Below are 18,059 nucleotides of genomic sequence, written 5' to 3' on the forward strand. Positions count from 1 at the left end.
CATGGAAGAATCAGAGGTCCCATTTTTGGCAAACTAAGGCTTGGCATCTGCTTATTGTTTGTTGGATGAAAACATTAGAAGCTTTATGCTTACTGATCATAAGGTTGATAATGGTAGCAGAATCTCCAAAAACCATCGCGTTACGAATACCAAGTTCTTGAAGTTGGATAAGCCCTTGATAGAGAGCAAGTGCTTCTGCTATGTTATTAGATAGTGATCCCAATCCCCACTCAAAGGATGCAATGGGATCTCCATTGGGATTATAAATGACTCCCCTTGCCCCTGCCACTCCCAGATTGGATTTGGAAGCTCTGTCAAAGAAGAGGGAATGGGAATCACTGTTCGTAAGCCATTCTGAGAATTCATCCTGACTAACTCTAATTTTCCAATTGTGACTAGGGATGCTGGAATGATGGCTATAGATGCTTGATGTTTGTATGCCCTTGTTGTTGTCTATTAAGCTGCTGATATAGTCTCTTTCTTCTACACAAAGGCTGGTAAGATCAATTTCCTTTGTGTTTTTGGTAGCATTGGTTTTTAATGCTAGACTTTTGGCTTTGCTGCATAAATGCCTAGTGATGATCTTTGAAAATCTTGCGATTCCTTGTGAGCCAAATTTTCCATAGGAGGGCATAGGGGAGAGCATCCCATACCCTTTTAGCTATGTTGTGTTTCTTATGGTGCCAGGAGTAGCTCTTCTTCCATTTGTTTAGGATCTCACCGATGGAATGCTAAGGGTTCCAAGTGAGGGGGCCAGAAGGGGAGATGCCATTCCAACAAGAGATTGCAAAAGGGCATGAGATAAATAGGTGCTGGATAGTTTCTTCTGCCTCTTGGCAATTTAGGCATCGGGAGGGTCCATAGGAAAAAGTTAACTTTGGGGATGGCCTCTGACTTCCAAACAGTTTTTCAGCACATCCAAGGAGGAACAGGATAGTCCCCACTGCACAAATAATGATGACTAATTTGGATTGTGTAACTAGAACCTGTGGGATCCCACTGGAAGCCATCAATGCCATTTTTAATAATTGGTGCAATGTTGTCAAGATGAACTTGAAGACTGTCACTGCTATTTTTTAGATTTCTAGGAATGGGAGGGAAGCTTCATCCCTTCCAGGCCTCCGTATTTGTGTTCTATTGTGAGATTTGATCCAAATAATGTATTCCTTTGTTGTGTAGGAAAAGGAGAATTTGGTCCGTGCCTGGTTGATTGCTAATGGGCTGGTTCCCCATTATCTTGTCTGCTCCAATGTTGATTTTGCTGCCACCTTTGGGAACCTTAGAAGTATTTTGTGCCATGAAGGGGATATCTTTTTTGTAAAGTTTCCAAATTTTTGTGCTGCTTTTGGCGGGTATTTCTCTTTCTAGTAGCTGCTGCCTTGGACTGCTAAGATATTTGGCTTCGAGAACTCGTTTCCACCAAACTCGCTGTTCATCAATTAATCTCCATACTATCTTGCCCCTAAAGGCTATGTTTGTAAGTTTAGGAGATCTGATTTCAAGTCCTCCACTTTCCTGGCGTTGGATCGCTTGCTTCCAGCTAACCAAGTTGAATTTTTTCTTTTCATTTTTCCCTCCTTGCCAGAGGAAATGCCTAAGGATGCTCTCCATTTTGTTGTGAAAAGAGGCTGGAGCCTGTATAAGAGTGAATTGATAAAATGGAAGAGAAGAGAGACCAGATTTGAGGAGAACCAATCGACCTGCCGGATTAAGCCAAGTAGATCTCCATTGCTGAACTTTTCTTTTTAATTTATCAAGAATTGTATCCCAGATTTCAGCTCTTGTGGGTCCTATACTCACTAGTATTCCCAAATAGTTGAAGTGACCCCAATTTAATTTGCAAGGGACTCCAAAGATGTTGGCTATGTTGTGGAGAGTTTGGGTTGGTGCATGCCAGCGATATATGCAACTTTTTAGGTGATTTATCATGCCTCCAGAATATCTCATGTATTTTTCCAGAAGACCTTTGAATCTTCGAGCAATAATTGCATACGCTCCTCCTATCAACAAGGTGTCATCAGAAAATTAGGAATGGTTGATATTTTTAACTCCATCTTCATATTTTATGCCAGTTATGAGGCTAGCCCGCCTCTTGTGGTCAAGGGCGCAACTGAAGGACTCAGCCATCAGGATAAACAGGTAGGGGGAGAGAGGACAACCTTGCCTTAGTCCTCTTGAAGATTGAAAAGATGGTCCAGGCCTGCCATTAACAAGGGGGGATCTCCAGGGTCCAGTGATATAAGCTCTAATGAGATCAAGGAATGAAGCAACAAAACCCATTTTTTGAACAACGACAAGCAGAAAAGAATGTCTGACCCTATCAAAGGCATTCGCCAAGTCTAGCTTCAGGATGAATCCATTTTCATTCCTAGAATGGCTAGAGTGAATTGCTTCTTGAACGAGGAGGATGGAGTATGAAATTTTCCTATTTGCCATGAAACCACCTTGGTTTTCAGATATGAGCATTGACAGCAAAGGCTTGAGGCGGGCTTCTAGGATTTTAGTAAAGATTTTATATGAGGAGTTGCAAAGGGATATGGGATGGAAACGAAAGAAGTTGGTGGGTCGAGTCTCTTTGGGTATGAGGGCTAGATGGGTTGAGTTTGTGTAACCTCCCATTTTTTTTTTCCTCTGAATCCATTTCACCAATTTGGTGAGATCTTTTTTAATAGTTTCCCAATGCGCTCTATAGAAGCAAATTGGGAAGCCGTCTGGTCCTGGGGCTTTGTTTGGCTGGAGGGCCCAGATGGCCCCTTTGATTTCTTCTTCCTCTATATCTCTGTTTAGACTTTCATTTATTTCAGCAGTGATCTTATTTGGCAGATGCTGCAAAAGGTCTGCATAATCTTCTTCTTCTCCTTTTTCAGTTAGGAGTTCTTTATAGTGATTTGAAGCAGCTTGTTTGATGGCAGCTTGGCTATTTTGCTGATTGTCTTTACTATCTGTAATAGTTGTTATTTTATTTCTGATTTTCTGAACTGTGGCTTGCTTGTGGAAAAAATTCGTGTTTCTATCCCTGCCCTTTAGCCATAACTGTCTTGATTTGATCCGCCATTTCTGTTCCTCTTCTCTTCTGATGCTATATAGCTGGCTGTAAAGGTTGTTTTCCTGAGTTTTTCTACCTGTTGGTATTCTCTATTTTCCATTGTGTTATGGAGATCTTCTAATTTAGCTTTTGCCTCTCTTTTTTTCACTTCCGGTTCTTTGTAGTGGGATTTTGCCCAATCCTTAAGAGCATGTTTTACGTTTTTGAGTTTACTTTCCCAAATGAAACTTGGGGAACCTTCAACGTGCTGTCGCTAGATTTACTGTATAAGATCTTTGGCTGCTGCATTATCGTTCCAAAGAGGACTGTATTTGAAGGAAGAGGTCCTAGGGGGTAGTGGGATTCGAGGGTCAATGTAGTAGGGTAATGGTCTGAGGCTGCAAAAGGTAGAATAGAGGCATGAGCAGTAGAGAAGGTGGATAGAAGGGTAACATTCACCAGCACTCGATCTAGCCTTTCCATGATATTGTTTTCTCCCAACCGACGATTGTTCCAAGTGCATTTTTGGTTTTTTGGAATTACATTTATGAGATCACCATGCTGCATTATATTCTCCAGCTGATTTCTAGATAGATTTGGGGAGAAGCTTCCCCCTCGTTTTTCATTAGAATGTAAAATGAGGTTTAAATCTCCCCCTAGAATAATGTTGCTATTATCTTCTTCCTCTATATTTTTGCTGAGAGAGTCCCAACATTGCTCCTTATCTCTATAATGATTAGGAGCATAGACATTGTAAATAACTATCTGTTGATTGCTCGAGTTGTTCTTCAAGACAATTTTTATCCAGTGCTGTTCTACTGTTTCTGCTGTGTTGCTCCAATTAGTTTGATGCCAAAGCGTAGCAATTCCCCCAGAGGCTCCTCTAGACTCACAAACACATCCTTTATATTGCTTATGTTGTGCAATAATTTTGTTCATTTCTAGCTGTCCCTGATTTGTTTCTTGGACTAATACAATTTCTGGCTTCTCTTGATTTATTAGGTCTTTTAAGGCATTTACTTTGGAGGGGTACCCTAGTCCCCTGCTGTTCCATGAGAGGATTTTCATCATTTCAAATGAGGTTTGCGAGGAGTTTCTCTCACTCCCTGATCCTTATTTACTAAATCATTGTCTATTTGTCCTAAGATATAGGATTCTATGGGGTTCTAGATGCCCATTGCTATATCTTTCTGGGCATTTTCATCTCTGTGTTGTTTTGCTGACTTCCTTCTAGGCTTCTTTTGATTGTCTAGAGTAGCACCATGTTCCTTGGAGTTGCTTCTAGTGATTCTGAGAGGCGGTGGGTCAGGAGGGAAGGAGGAGGAGATGATCAGAGGGAGAGGGGATTCAGAAGGATCAGATTAGATCACGGGAGTAGGAGTGTCTTTAAGAGGGGAGAGGATGTGGAAGGAGAGGAGGGTTGAGGTTCAGGTTGGTGATCAGGGTTAAGAGAAGGGAGGGATGATGAGGATGGGGGATTGAGAGGAGGATGAGAAGAAGGACCAGCTTCAGGATTTGGTTTGGGGTTAGGCGCAATTTTCTTTTTTTTAACTGTTTCCCATTGCTCTTCTTGAGGGATGTTTTCTACATCAAGATTTTTAGTACAACGATTAGAAAAATGGCCATATTCGTGACATACCTTGCACTTGAATGGAATCTGCTCGTAATCCAATTGCTGAATGTGAATCCAATCATCTACCTTGAGTTTGATGGCTTATGGCAGTCCTTTGCCCAGATCAACTTCTACACAAATGCGAGCACAAGCTTGCATGTTGTCCTTAGGCTCACTTCGATCAATGTATTTTCCTACAACATCTCCAATAGGACAGACTGATTTGTCTCCCTAGTAGTGAAGGGGAAGGTGAGGTAGCCGGACCCAAACAGGAACAACACTGGGTATGTCCAACTCTGGATCAAAGTCCGGAGTCCATTTATTGAGATATAATCCTCTTGAATCCATGAAATAGGGCCCATTTCGGAAGATTAAATCCTTATCGTCTTTTGTTTCAAAATGAAAAGTGAAATACCCTTTCCCACAAAATCTAATGGAGATTTTTCCTTGAGTTTTATCTGACCAGTTCCTTTCCACCCATCTCTGCACTGTTTTTAGAGATGGCCAGAGCCTAGTAAATTTCCCAATGAGTCCTCGTTCTGCTAATGCAAGGGCAGCCATGCGAGGCAAGGTTGGAGGCAAGATAACTTCCTGTAAACCATCAAGTTTTTTCACAAATTTGGAGACTGTAGGGTGAGGTCTTTGAGGCGGCAACGATCTAACCAAAGCAGAGAAAGCCTGCTAAAGAGCGGCCTCCTCCAGTGGAGCCTCCGGAGGGGCCATGCCAATGGGCCGAAGGCTATAGCAGAGAACACAGTCAAAGGTAACCTAGTAGAGCGCGCGTGGAATTTTCGCAATCATCCCCCATGGTTAACATCATCATCTTGAATCCTATTAGTTCTTATAAATTTTATTTTGGTTGTAAATTTTTCTTGGGAGACCCATTTTAGACCTCAAAATTCCCCTAATGATACTTTGTCTGGATATGAAATCTCAACACTAGTGCATATGTCAACAACTGCTTGAGCTACTCAAAACTAGCCTCACACTCCTCTGTCCATTCAAACATCTTACCTTTCCTTTGCAATGATGTGATATGATAAGCAATCTGTGAGAAGTTTTTTATGAACCTCTTGTAATAACCTCCCAAACCCATGAAAGATCTCACCTCATCCACTTTCTTAGTAGCTACCCCTCCATGATGGCTCTTATATTTTTTGGATCCATTGCAATGCCTTCCTTGAAGACAACATGCCCCAAGTAGTGTACCTCAGTCTGAAAGAAACTACACTTGCTGAGCTTAGCATACAACTGATGCTCTCTCAACAACCTCAACACTACTGCTAAGTGCTCAGCATGCTCCTCCTCGTTTTTAGAATATACCAATATATCATCAATGAACACAATAACAAAATTATCCAAGTAAGAATGCAACACTCTATTCATCAAACACATAAATGTAGTTGGAGCATTAGTTAAGCCAAATGGAACTACAACAAACTCATAATGCCCATACCTAGTCCTGAAAGAAGTCTTGTAAATGTCCTTTTCTTTGATGCGTACCTGATGGTATCGGGATCTCAAATCAATCTTAGAGAACACTACTACTCCCTTTAGCTGATCGAACAAGTCATAAATCCTCGGTAATGGCTACCTGTTCTTGATGGTCACTTTGTTCAACTTCCTGTAGTCAATGCATAACCTGAGAGTACCATCTTTCTTCTTCACAAACAATACTGGTGTGCCCCATGGTGATACACTTGGCCTAATGTACCCCTTGTCCAACATTTCCTTCAATTGCAACTTTAAATCAACCAACTTAGGTGTGCTCATCCTGTAAGGTGCTTTTGATGCTGGAGCTGCCCCTGGCACCAACTAAATAAAAAAGTCTATTTCCCTGTGGGGTGGCAACTCTATAATGTCCTCAGGAAATACATCCTTGAATTGCTGTAAAATTGGGTACCTTCTCAACACATCTATATCCTCAACTTCATTACCCTTATCACTAGAAATGTGCACTGCAAATAACTTACACCCTTTCTCGCGGCTACGCTTTGCTTGCATAACTGTAACCATCCTAACTGGTGTAGCTTTCTTCTTACCTTGTAAGACTCCTGGTTCTCCATTTTCATCACATACTCAATGGCTTTGTCATAACAATCTACCTTGGTTCTATGAAGATACAATGATTCCATGCCCAACAACACACTGTATGATCCCAACGGTAACACATTTAAATGTGTTGCGGTCAACATACCATTCAAATCAAATGCACAAGCTCTCACCCAATTATGAACTCGCTTCCTCGTACTTGTAGCCAAATGCACTAACCAAGAATATGCATGCAATTCTTTATTCAAACCACATTTATCCACCAAGTCAGGACTAACATAGATATAATTAGATCTAGGGTCAATCAAAATAGAGATAACTTGATCATAAAGCTTACCGTCCATATTAATGATAAATGCCTGATGCTCTGCCTGTTTGTTATCCAATGTTGCATAAATATGTGGAATACTCTGATCAACATCCCCAATAGTCTGTGCCTCCTGTGCACTGTATATCTGAGGTCTACCACCATGAATCTACGGACAATCTCTCCTGCGATAATCCTTGCCACAAATCCAACACTCTATAGGCTTCCAGCCTGTCTCCTTGTTCTGTTCTCTTGATCAGAATCTTTGTCCTCTATCTGATGCATTAAACTTCTTAAGTGGTGCAACATTCTCCTTGTTACCTGTATCCTGAGGCCTTGCTCGTTTTCTGTCCCATTTTCCATGTTCCTTGCGTTACCTTTCTAGTCTGGCTTAGTCTCAGTTTAGCGCTTTAATTTTTCATAACAATTCCTTAGCTTTCGAATAGCATCCTCCAATGATATAGGCTCATCAAACTCAATTCTATCTTTAAATGCCATCGGTAACCCACTAATGAACCTATGAATCTTGGCCTTTTCCTATGTGAGATAAGGCACATACCTCAACAACTCCAATAATCTTCTAGTGTACTCATCATCTGTCATGGAACCCATCTATAGCTCATAAAATTATTTTTCTCTATCATCAAAGTACCTCTCTGACAAATACTTCTTCTTGAATAGCCGCTCAAACTCAGTGCAAGTCAAATCCTCTTCATGAATGCATCTAACATTCTTCACATCTTCCCACCAAATGTCTGCTTTACCTTTAAGACTGAATGTAGCCACTCTAGCTTTCATGTTCTCTGAATAGTCATGCACTTTGAAGAATTTATTCATGCCAAACAACCATGACTTTGCCAAGGAAAATTTTAAGGATGGAAATTTATTTTAAAGTTTAGAAACCTTGGCGAATCTTTTTAATTCCTAATATGAAAATTGTAAAATGTTTGGTGATATTTTTATAAAAACATTCAAAGTTCTAATGATTTTATATAGCCTTTATAAATTTTTGGTGATAGTCTCTATAAAGTTTTGGCGATTTTTAATGTAAAATAATTTTATCCTATAAAATTTTGGCGAATCGATTTTAGGAAAAATGGAAATTGGTGAATCTCTTTTTTGGAAAAAGCATGGAAAATTAGTCCATCTATGAATATTAGCCCATAAAATTTTCCATGGCCTCTGCATCTTGTGGTTTCTTCATCTTTCTATCAAATGTTGGTGGCTTTGCTTTCTTAAACTCAACTGATAATTATCTCCTATCACTCCTCTTATAAGGATGATAACGATGCCGATCATGATGCCTATATGAATCAGAACTAGAATAATACCTGTGTCTATCCCCTCTCCTATCCGGATATTCCAACAATCTTACATCTCTAATTGTGTCATCTTTATCTAACCTGTTACCACCATGCTTCCAACTACCATATGGCCCATTAGTTCTATCCTCCTGCTCATAGCTGATCCGATGTGGTCCCTGTAGCTGAAAATCTGACAAACTCTAAAGTACCATTGCATTTACCTCTACTTGTTTCTCCTGTGCCTGCATGATTATGTCATTATTTGCCTTACAACTCATTATTTCTTCCTTTAAGCTTCTCAGTGTAATTGCCAAATCGGAAGAGTTACCAACACTATACCGCTCTTCAGATTCATAGAGAGAGTCTCTATAGTCGACCATCTTGCTAGCCATTTGATATTTCTTCCTGCAAGGTATATCATGTCAGCTAAACCAAATCACAATAAACCAATGTACTTTAGCATAGATAGGGGAGGTGATCCAGGTGGATGTTGGTGGCCACCCACCTATCCCATTTGGATCCCCACAACTGTCTCTTTCAGTCTTTTCAGTTTCCTAAATTGTAGCATAGTTTACTATTTTTAGCAGTTTTTCGGGTCCTGAACTTCCGGAGCCGTTTTGAGGCCCTAAACGACGTTTTTTTGGGAATCTGGGGCAACATGGGTCCATGGATCGATGTTGCCTCCCAAAGTGGTAGTACTCGGATAGATCTTTCTAACGAGCTATCGTACGCGTCAAACGAAGATCGTATGCCAAAGTTACGACCCCGAGAAATTGATGTACCAATTTACCCAAACAGGGCCCACAATTTGGCGTTTCATCTTCTAGGGTTAGGTTTCGGGATGTGAAGGGTTTTCCATTGTTTCTCAACAATAAATGGGCCTTCGAGCCTCATTGTAACACAGTTTGGAACAGTTCAGAGGCATGTAGCCACCACATCTCTTCTCAGAGATAAGCTACCATCGCCCTAGCTGGTTTATTTCCATTTCTGGTTGTAAGCATATTTCAGTATTTTCCATTAATGAAATGAAGTATTATTTCTGCTGCATCTTTGTGTATATGGTTATCTCTATAATTTGTTGCGTTCCTGTTTAAATCCGGATCAGTGGTATCAGAGCGGTCTGTTTTTTCTCTGTTTTTCTTTGCATGTCCCCAACAAGGTCAGGATATAAGGAGTTAGGGCTTGAACTGGTTGAACCTTTACAAGAACAGCCTCGCAAATCTCGACGGCCTCCCATGGCGGATGAGAAGAAAGACGAGGGGGCAGGAGATCCCATCAAAATCTTGCTCGAAGAAGCCCTCGAGCGACAACGGAACGCGATGATGGACAGCTTTGCCCACATCCTTCAGCGGCTACCCAGAAGCGACGCATCGGCTTCCAGCAGCTACTCGGGAAACGCCACGCCGTTTAAGGTACAAGTTAATTTTGAAATTCCCATCTTCGAGGGTCAAATAGATGCAGATGCTGTAGATAAATGGTTAAATATGCTAGATGGGTATTTTTCTGTTCACGAATTTTCAAGTCGGGAAAAGATTGTTTTCGCTCTTCTCAAAGCAGCCCCCCACATCAAGGACTGGTGGGAAACCTACTGCGAGCAGAAGGATGAAAGTACAGGCTCACTATTTTCAGCCACACCCACTTGGAATGACTTCCGGGATGCCATCAAGGAGCAGTACTACCCTGTTGGAAGCTATGAGGACAAATACATCAAATGGACCACACTGCGGCAGGGACGAGACCAAGATGTGCCGGATTTCACAAACATTTTTCATACCCTTCGCACACAGTTGGGTATCAAAGATACTGAGCTGCATCTGGTACTCAAATACCGCGGCTGCCTACATAGATACATCCAGGAAGAGATGGGGTTCTTGAACATTTCCTCACTCGGCACAACATACCGATACGCTGTCAAAATCGAACAGAAGTTCAAACAGAAGAAGCGAGACTTTGGATCTGCAAATCCGAAGCCCAAAGGACAAAGCCAAGGCGGGGTGACCCAAGACAACCCGTCGAAGCCGCAAGAAAAGAACAACACCACAAAGCCGAAGAAGGACATAGGAAAGTGGTGTGAGTTCCACAAGAGTCCCACTCATAACACAAGTGAGTGTGGGACCAAGCAGTCGCTCGTGGCTGAGTTGAAGGCTTCCGAATCAGATGCATGTTCTGACCCTGAGCCAGAACCCGACAAGGGGAATGGCAAAGGGACGCAGATCATTGATGCGGATCCCAGCGCCACTGTCGCCACCGCCAAGATCCAAAAAGATGAGCCCGAAAATCCAGAGGAAGGGGAGCGTCTTTTCCACTCACAGATGTGGGTGAAGGGTTCGCCGCTACAATTCATTGTCGACAGTGGCAGCCAAAAGAACCTCATTTCAGCAGAGGTCGTGAAGCGGTTGGGCCTACCGACTACACCGCACCCGCAGCCGTACAGTATCGAGTGGCTTCACGAAGGACGAGATTTGAAAGTTCGCCAGCAGTGCCGCCTTCCCTACAGCATCAAACCCTTCATAGACGAGGTATTGTGTGATGTTACACCTCTGGATGTTTGTGATGTATTATTAGGCCAGCCATACTTGTGGAGGCGACATGCTGTGTATGAGTCAAGGTCTCGTGCTGTCATTATTTCTTTGAATAATTCATTATACAGGATACCGGAGGTAGCCCCACCTACCGCCACATCTTTGATCACTACCAAGAAAGGCAGCAAACTCATATCACAGACCAGGAAATTCATCTGTTTGGTTCACTCCCAAAATAAGGGGAAGATCGTTGCTACATCCATGACCCTTGCAAAGGGTTCCTCCATGCAGCAGCAACAGCAAAGGGATACGGTCATGAAAAAACACAGGAACAACTTCTCCTCACCCACATGGGTACCACACAAGTTTTAGGTGGGCAACAAAGTCTGGTTGCATCGACAGAAAGAACGCCTTACCAGAACCCATCAGAAGCTCAGACCACTCCGACATGGTCCTTACAGCAGTACCAAGGCTATGGGGAACAATGCTTTGGAGCACATCATTCCTCCATTTCTTCGCCTGCACCAAATGTTCAATGTGGACCATCGTCGACCATGCTTCCCACCATCACTGCACACATCAGAGATTGCAAGACAAGTTCAGCAGATGGAGGAACTCAACGCAATGGGGACCATTGCTTCCTAAGGGGGGAGGAATGATCCAGGTGGATGTTGGTGGCCACCCACCTATCCCATTTGGACCCCCACAATTGTCTCTTTCAGTCTTTTCAGTTTCCTAAATTGTAGCATAGTTTACTATTTTTAGCAGTTTTTCGGGTCCTGAACTTCCGGAGCCGTTTTGAGGCCCTAAACGACGTTTTTTTTGGGAATCTGGGGCGACATGGGTCCAAGGACCGATGTTGCCTCCCAAAGTGGTAGTACTCGGATAGATCTTTCTAACGAGCTATCGTACGCGTCAAACGGAGATCGTATGCCAAAGTTACGACTCCGGGAAATTGATGTACCAATTTACCCAAACGGGGCCCACAATCTGGCGTTTCATCTTCTAGGGTTAGGTTTCGGGATGTGAAGGGTTTTCCATTGTTTCTCAACAATAAATGGGCCTTCGAGCCTCATTGTAACACAGTTTGGAACAGTTCAGAGGCATGTAGCCACCACATCTCTTCTCAGAGATAAGCTACCATCGCCCTAGCTGGTTTATTTCCATTTCTGGTTGTAAGCATATTTCAGTATTTTCCATTAATGAAATGAAGTATTATTTCCGCTACATCTTTGTGTATATGGTTATCTCTATAATTTGTTGCGTTCCTGTTTAAATCCGGATCAGGAGGATACCTTGTCTGCAAGATCAACAAATTAGTGTGATACATGTATACCATAATCATAATAGCATATAGAAACTTAATACATAAGCATATGATCATGCAATCGTCATTCTAGCTAGGGTTTAATTATCAATGCATGACCTTAACAACAACACACACCACTACCTCATGCATGGAAACAACCACTACATCACTGTACGCTTGACCACATGCAAACATGAACATGCATAAGCAATACATAACCAACTACACATATGCATAAGCACACATGATCCATCATGAATGAATGATACTTGAAATCAAACCTGCAAGAATGATACATGCAACCAAGAATACAAGAATGTAACCAAGCATGTAAGAATGTAACCAAACATACTACAACATACATGTAAGTGACATAAATCGACATGTAATCAATCATACACTCACGACGCTGCATTCCACCACAAGAACCTCAAGTTTCACATGATGACATCACTACAACCATGAACAACATCGTGCAAATGCAACAAGAACATGGAATGCAAGTGTGAGAGACACACATGTAGCTGGCATGCATGCCTGACCAACACATATCCCATCCAGTTCGGGGTGAACCATGCTCTGATACCACTCTGTAACACTCTCCTCCCACATCTACCTAAGAAACCAGCCAGCGGGGGTAAACATGTGATGAAAGGCCACTATGATATGATTCGACCTCCTAAGTCACATTAAGGAAGTGGAACCGACAAAAACATGCCATACAGACATTCAACATCAGCTTTAGGACTTTCAGGAACCAACCCAACACTTTAGACAACTTGCCCCTGGATCCCACTGAACTTTTGGAGAACTTAAGATTTAGTCTCTCTCATGCTATAGGCATGACAACGTCCAGAAACCCAAAGTTTCTCTCACAGGCTTGCCTGCTAGTGTCCAGAGACTCATTTAGTTAGTGTTATGCTAGCGTCCCCAGAATTTGAGCCACTATTTATAGGCCCAGAGCTCATATCACTGCCCAGAATTGAACGATCTCTTCATAACAGTAAAATAACATGGAAATGATAGTGCTAAAGCAAATTCTCGTTTAAGACCTTCACTGGACCCCTACTAGCCATGATAGGCATTTTGTCAAACATATCACAAATATGTAAACTACAGGTGTAAATAACAGTTCTGAGCATAGGGGTTTCATACTTAGTTGAGATTTGCTAAGAACCATTGATGCCTCAATACATCAACTTCCATTCCATCCATTAGGTCATAGATATATTGATCATTAAATTACAAGTAAAAACATGATGAAATCTATACATTGTTGCCGTCATAAAACACATACATAACCAACATAATAGAAGCAGAAATACTCATGAAAGTACAACCATATAGACCACATATATGTTGAAGAATCTAGGGAAAATAAGCGGAGTGTGATTCTTCGTTACTTGATAACAATTTGTGGAGTATTTTTACTTTTTTGTTTTCTTGTTAGCTTAATCTTCTTTTTCTTCTTATTAATGCATGTGTGTGTACTTCATCAAACTGCTACAAAAACATAAGAACAAGAACACAAGATGTTGGCTCTATGCCAAGGCCAAAAGATCTCTTCTCTTGAGAGGAAAACCCTTTAGTAAGTTTCTCTTATTGAAGCTTCTTATTGATCAATGCCAAACCCTAGACCCGTCACTTGAATATCCTCCAAGCACAAATCAAGTCCTTCCTCTTTCCTGCACTTTATTTCCCCGACACTTTGTCCTTCTCCTTTTGGCACTTCGTCTTCCTTCTTCCAGCGCTTTGTTCTTATTTCAATTGTTGATAAACCTGTTGCACTTGCTCTAAAAGAGACACCTTTTGATGAGACCCTTTTCTTGTGATGATCCCATCCTTCTTCTTGACCAAATGAGCTCCTTCTTCAAGAACAATGCAAACTTTGAAACGGGAACTAATACTGTTACCCCTTTCGTAGAGATAGCAAAAGAGTGACTCGATTTTGAAAAGGCGGGATGCAAAACACACATTTTTTTAGAGCATAGTTTTTGGCACTTTAAATTTTTATATGTACATTACATTTTAGAATGTTAGTAATTTGCATGCTGATTTAAAAAAGTGGTGATTCTGCATCAGGCCCTTTTTTTAAAAGACCTATTTTTTGACTTTAAATTTTCTAATGTATGAAATGTAAATAATTATTTTCTAAATTTAACAAATTTTGACACTTCAAATTTTTTATGTAAATTTTTTTATTAAAAAAAAACAAATATAAAAATATATTTTAAAAAAAGGACAAAAAAACATAAAATATAAATATGTGTGTGTGTAGACGATAAAAAAGTTGGCAAAAAAAAACAAAAAAAAAATTAAAAAAAACTATAAAATTAAGTAACTAAAAATAGAAATTTTTTAAAAAGCATTAACAAAAAACTACAAAAAAAAAATAAAAATAAAAAACAAACTAGATTTAAAAAAAATAGAAAAAAAGGGCCAATAAAATCTAAAAAACTATTAAAATCAAGATTAAAAACATTAAAAAAAATAAACCAAAAAAAAACAAAATATACTTAAAAAATAAAAATTAAATTTAATATATATATGATTTAAAAAAAAACCATTTAAAAATTAAAAAAAAAAAACATATTTTCAATTTTGAAAAAATAAAAAACATTTAAAACTTTAAAAAACATATATTTACGATTAAAACTTTAAAAAATATATATGCACATAGCTCCGCCACTCAGGGCCATGACCCCATAGGCGGCGGGGTGGTGGTTAGGCGGTGGCTATCCGATTCTCTAAATCGGATAACCATCGCCCGACTATCTATGGGGGTGGCTATTCGATTCTCGGAATTGGATAGCCACCGCCCAGCCACCCCTGCGGGCGGCCGAGCGGTGGTCATCTGATTCTGAGAATCAGATAGCCACTGCCGGGCCACCCCCATGGGTGGCTGGGCGGTGGCTATTCAATTTCGAGAATCGGATAGCAACCCCATGGGCAACCGAGTGATGGCTATTCGATTCCGAGAATTGGATAGCCACCCCCACGGGCATCGAGACGATGGCTATTCGATTCCGAGAATCGGATAGCCACCCCCACGGGCGGTCGGGTGATGGCTATTGAATTCCGAGAATCAGATAACTACCCCCACCGCCGGTCAGGCAGTGGCTATCCAATCCTAGGAATCAGATAACCAACCCTTGACTGCCCTTGGGGTGGATATTCGATTCTCATAATCGGATAGCCACCGCTCGGCCGCCCCCATGGGTGGCCGAACAGTGGCTCCAATTCTGAGAATCGGATAACCACCACCTGGCCACCCCTGTAGGCGGCTGAGTGGTGGCTATCTGATTCCGAGAATCGGATAGCCACCGCCCAACTGCCAGTGGGGGTCGCTGGGAAGTAGCTATTCAATTCTTGGAATCAAATAGCCACCGCCCGACTGCTCGTGGGGGCGGTGGCAGATAAAATTGTTTTCTTTAAATAAAAAATAAATTTTGTTAAATATGTTTATTGTATTTAAAAATATATATAGGGAGCGGTCGAGCGGTGGCTATTTGATTCTGAGAATCGGATAACCACCGCCCGACCACCCCTATCCGATTTCGAGAATCGGATAGCCACCGCCCAACTGACCGTGGGGGTGGCCGAGAAGTGGCTATTCGATTCTCGCAATCAAATAGCTACTGCCCGGCCACTTGTGGGGGCGGTGGCAGATAAAATTGTTTTCTTTAAATACAAATTAAATTTTGTTAAATCTATATATATATATATATATATATTAAATGTTTTTTTTTTTAATTTTATATATACTTCTAAAATATATATATTTTAAATGTTATTTTGAAAAATATCAAAAATATATTTAGCTTTTTTTTTAATGTTTTTTTGTTTTTGTTTTTTTTTAAATTCTAATGTTTTTTTTGTTTTGTTTTTTTTTTTTTTTTTTAAATCCAAATTTTAAATCATTGTCTAATCCAAATTTTAAATTTTTTAATATAAAATTTGAAATGTTTTTTTTTTTTTCTTTAAATAAAAAATATGTTGTTGTTGTTTTTTTTTTTTTTTTTTTATTAAATGTCTTTTAATTTTATTTTTTAATTTGAAAATATGTATTTTTTTTTTTTTTTTAATTTTAATTGTTTTTCGGGTTTTTATTTTATTTTTAATTTTTTTTTTTTTTTTTTTTTTTTTTTTTTAGGGTTTTTAATTTTAATTTTTGTAGTTTGTTTGTTTTGGTTTGTTTATTTGTTTTTTTTTTTGTGATTTTTCTATTTTTTTAATCTAGTTTGTTTTTAATTTTTTTTTTTTTTTAGTTTTTCTTAATGCTTTTTAAAAATTTCCTATTTTTGCTTAATTTTATAGTTGTTGTTGTTGTTTTTTTTTTTCCAAACTTTTTTTATGGTTTACCACATTAAAAAAATGTTATTTTTTTGAAAATATGTTTTTCTTATTATTTATTTCTTTAATTTTTTTTTTTAATTTTTAAATTCTTATATTTTATAGGTTAATTTTGTTTTTTTTTTTTTATATTTTATGTTTTGTTTTTAATATATATTTTTATTTACGTTTTGGTATTTTTTTAAAACTTTTTTTTGTGTTTTTTTCATTGTTTTTATTTATAATTTTATGTTTTCATTATTTTTTTGATATTTTAATGTTTTTTTGGAGTCATAACAAAATCTTTTACACCATTATTTCAAAATGTTGAAAATTTACCCAAAAAAAAGTGTTATTCCAACATCAACACTTTTCGTTTTGAGGGTGTTTTTTGTGCAATTTTTGCACATAAAAATTCGGTTTTACTGGCATTTTTTTTAAATGTTGAAAATTGACTCTAAAAAAGAAAATCCATCATTCCATTATTGACACTTTTCATTTTCAGGCTATTTTTTGCACAAATTTTGCACAAAAAAATCGTTCTCACTGCCATTTTTAAAACATGTTCAAAATTGACCCTAAAAAAAAACCATCATTCTAGTATACACACTTTTTGTTTTTAGCACTGTTTTTCATGTTTTTTCGGGGTTTTTTGGGCAGAGTTCTCGTTTTGAGTTTATAGTTCCCGTTTCAAAGTTTACATTGTTCAAGGTGTAGGTGCAGCTTTGATGTGGCTGTCCTGCAGCCCTAAATTCTCGCACATGTGGTGGTTTACTTGTGGTTGTGGCTTCTTTTCTTCTTCGATTGAGTGCCCTTCCTCTTTGCTTGATTGGGAGGCCTTATAGGCCTTGTTTACTAGCCCAAAATAGAGAGATTTGTCACAGTGGGTTTATGCTATTATGACTGCAGGAAAACCCTTCCTTTCTCGCATGTGTGGCTGTGTTAAACCTAGAAAAACAGTCCCTTCCACCTCGACTTCTTTCTCTCTTCCTTTGCTGCCTTAGAAAACATCTTCTTCGTCCTTTTCTTAGCCTCTTCTCTTCTCAGATTTTAGAGCTCTTGATTGGCATCGTAATGGAGTGGACAAGCTCTATTCATAGAGGTCTGTCCCTCATTTTAGGTTGACTAGAAGGCTGACATGTTAACTGTTTGTAGACCGACTTGTTATGCAAACTTCAGATGGTTTCCTTAGTGGTGTAGCATGCTTGAAGGAGATTCTTTGATGGTGCCTTTGCATAGGAGGAGAATTGACTTTGCTTGGAGGTATTCTCTTGACCCTAATACATAATCATACATGGTGTAAGAAGCACTTAAGGCTTTCAACATTTCCTTTTGAATATTTGACTCACTTGTAACACTTAACATGTGTTAGACCTATTTCAATGAGCAAGAAACTCATTGATATATATTATAAAAATAATATTTCTTTTCTTGAATAAGTACAAATATCAAAAGTACATTTATGAAGATCGAACCTAGTTACATTTCCTTCAACAATATAATCTATCAAAATAATCATAGAAATACAAGGAGAATTAACCTTTCATTAATGATGAAAACTCCAAACCTAGGATGGGATTTCCATGTTCCACTCGA

Source organism: Pinus tabuliformis, chromosome 7, assembly GCF_031772625.1.
Source record: "Pinus tabuliformis cultivar Carrire ecotype Pingquan chromosome 7, CPIR1, whole genome shotgun sequence".
Lineage (NCBI taxonomy): Eukaryota > Viridiplantae > Streptophyta > Pinopsida > Pinales > Pinaceae > Pinus > Pinus tabuliformis.